Genomic DNA, 3,354 nt, shown 5'->3' with positions numbered 1-3,354 from the left:
ACGCACGGACGGGGCGGGGGGACGGAGGGCGGCGCTTTCGTCTGGCGGTGAGAGGACAGGGCACATGCTGGTGTTCGCTGCGGTGCTGCCACGGCCCCTCTGCTTTCGGCACCTGTTGGTGGGTGACGGATGCGAAAGTACCACCTACTGGCGCCGTTCGAGTCTTCAACCGACTGATTCTGCCTCTGCCGGAGCACCAGGGAGCACACGAAGTCAGTTAGAAACATGCTGCTTGGCTTGTGCCCAGGGAACTTCAGCTTTTTGGTTTTAAATTGGAAAGATTCTCAGAGCTTGGTTTTGCCAAGACGTGCCTTCTGCACGTGAGCTGCTCGAATCTCACCTGAAATGTCCGTGTGAACTAACACAACAACCGGTCTTTTCTTCCTCCATCATTTACATAAAAGTACTCGGATTCTGTTCCCACTTGTGGCAACAAAGGCCTCGGGACAGCAAATCCCGCACACAGAACGGGGACAATCACATGCTCAGAAAGCTCCCTGACTTTCCTGCCCCTGTGTGAGAGGAGCGTTACAGGGAAGGACGCGCCAGGAGAACACGGGTGGATCGGGCGCTGTCAGCAGTTGCTGGAGGCTCACGCAGAATTCCCAGTGGAACACTTGTGAACGAAAAACAAAAGGATCACCATGTGACACCTTGAGAATTTCACCCTCCAGAAGAAGGAGCCTGGATGGCACAAAATCTGACTCCCTCAATTATAAAAATAAAAGCTTTAAGCCTCCCTGTCAAAATCTGAGAGCACATGGGTTTTTTTATGTTAATGGAATTAAGCCAATCCAGAGTAATTTGCTTGGAGTGGCGATCATAAGGAACACGTCACTCTCGGAACAACCAGCACCAACAGCACGGAGTTTTCCTCTCCCATCCCCCTTCTCTGGGTGCCACTTTCACACAGATCCTCTGCTGGACAGGTGTCAGTGATCTTCCCCAGCAGTGTGCCCCGAAGCTAACACACACAAGCGTGCGAGGGGCAGTCAGGCTGTACCTCCGGCTGTTGCCCCAGCTGAGCCAGGTGCCTGGAAACACTCTGGAAGTTCTGCACGGGTGAGCTTTTCCAGAACTGACAGAACCGAGAAAGAATGACTTACGGTAAAGAAAGCAAGCACGGCTTTACAGGCAGAAAGCTCAATACACATTCACAGATAGTAGAGAAGTGGCTGAATTCCTCATTCAATGAAAGCATAAATCCAAGTGAACGAGTCAAAGCTGTAAACCTTTTCTGGATGAACGTTTACAGGGGGCCTGATTTTGTACCGGGCTGGTTCATTTGCCCCTGCTGTCTCAGAGCTGACCTGTTGAATGCTCTCAAAAGCAGGTGTCACTGACACTGCCCCTTCCCTCCATGTTTCCTCCACTTCAATTTTCTGTCCCTTCCCTCAGGTTGTGCTCGGTTTCAAGCCTGTGTGAAATGAAGAACTGCTGCTAGTGTTCAGTCTAGGAGTGCTGCTGGAAAAATTCAAAGCTTGTTCTGCCCGAGGCCGGGGGCCGGTACTTCTCTGAGGCAGGTAGAGATTGATGGATTCGGATTGTCAGTAGAGCCAAGCTCTGGAATGAGGATTAGAGGTTATGGGATGAAGAGGTGTGGTTATAGGATGAAGAGGTGCAGAAGTGAGCCCATGGCTTCCTTTCTGGTTTATAAGCTGTAAGCCAAACTCCAGTCCCACTGCTGGGGGTTACTGTCTTCACGTGGATGCCAGGCTGGAGATGGTTATTGCTTTTCAGCAAGGCGTGGGAGTGAAAGGTGCAAGCGGGTTCTGCAAAACCCAGTCTGGAAGCTAGATCTGAAAGGATCCCTGCTTTTTGAGTGCTGGGTATGTCAGTGGTGTTTGTTCTAACTGCAATGGCAGGAACCCAAGGCCTCCGACACCCTGTGAACCTGCATTACCCTGACACCTTTTAGAAGCCGTACAAACAATCAGAGGAATGCAGGCATCTCCTAGAGCGTGCCACCGCAGTGAGCGAGCCTCCTGCCGACATGTTTACTCACTGCTGCAATGAACACCCGCAAGATTAGAAAGTTCGCTTAACGTGCGCTGGAAACCATTTTCCGTCAGAGCACTGTCAGCTGCTGCACGGGCCGCAGGAGGAGATCTGCCTGCGGGCGCCAGCACTCCGGACACCTCATGGTGATGCAGGAGGACTCAGCGGTGCCGAGCCGGAACCCCGGCGAGCTCCTCGTGCGAGTGCACTGTAGGTTGCGGTGAGTAACTCACAGCAGTGTTCAGTGACACAGGGGACATCACGGGAAGGCAGCTGACAGCCTGTCCTGGTTCTCCTGTCACACGATGTCACGTGGGGTGCTTCAGCTCATGTTGCCTGTGCAATGGCACAACTACTCTGCAATTGCCAGCGCCACAGCCGGAATGTGTGGATGGCCACACTGCAAATCGGAGGCAGAGGAGGAACCAGAGGCTGGTGATGCTGAGAGCCAGTTTCTCAGCTCTATCAAATATGGACCCTGCAATTTCATGGCCACGTATTGTTTCTCAGTGTAGTCAGGCACCAACTATTTGAGGCAGGGATTCTCTATGCGTCTAATTGTACGTTATATAACAAGAGCAATGTGTCCAATTATTATGTAAAAATAAAAAGTACAATAACAATAATGATGGCTGTGATTTCTGCCTTCCCTGTAGCGCATATTTTCCTTGAAGTCATCAGGGACTTGTTGCTAGGTAGTTAGTATTTAAGGTACCTTAAACACTTCCATGTGTCCACGCCTGCTGTTTCTAGGCAGCAGTATTTGTTTATGATACTGTCATAGAGCCCCTTCTACCCTGGGCCCTTTGTTCGGGTAGGTTCAGTGTCAGTCCTGACACATTTCTTTTCACAGCATAGCACACTGGAGCAGCTACTGCTAAGGATGGTGACGTCTCTCTGTGTAGCCAGCCCTGGGCCGGGATGCTCTGCCAGCTTTGCTTTTCTTTCTCTGTACAGCCTTCAAAACCGTTTAAAGGCTGGTAGCGCTTCTGTGCTTCCAGCACCTATTGCAGATGGTACCTGTTTCCACCGCACACAGTTCCGGAGTTTCAGAGTACCTTGTACGACTTCAGTCTTTTGGGCGGAAAGAAGCCCAACTGGGATTGAATTGCACTTACCTTTGTCTTCATCCTCATGCGTCCAGGCATGTTCCATCTGCAGAGCTGGTGTCACTCCTGCTACGCAGGCATGCAGGCATGCAGAAATTGTGATCAACATTTGATTTGGACAGCTGAGGATCAAGACCATCTTTAACTGCGGAGATAAATTAGAGTTGTACTCTCAACTTTTTTTGTCCAAGCTCTCTAAACTGTTAAGAGAAATCTTCACATGCAAATCTGCTCTGTCTCACTCTTT

The sequence above is a fragment of the Buceros rhinoceros genome, unplaced genomic scaffold, assembly GCF_000710305.1.
Source record: "Buceros rhinoceros silvestris isolate BGI_N320 unplaced genomic scaffold, ASM71030v1 scaffold17342, whole genome shotgun sequence".
Lineage (NCBI taxonomy): Eukaryota > Metazoa > Chordata > Aves > Bucerotiformes > Bucerotidae > Buceros > Buceros rhinoceros.
This window is presented reverse-complemented; position numbering follows the sequence as displayed.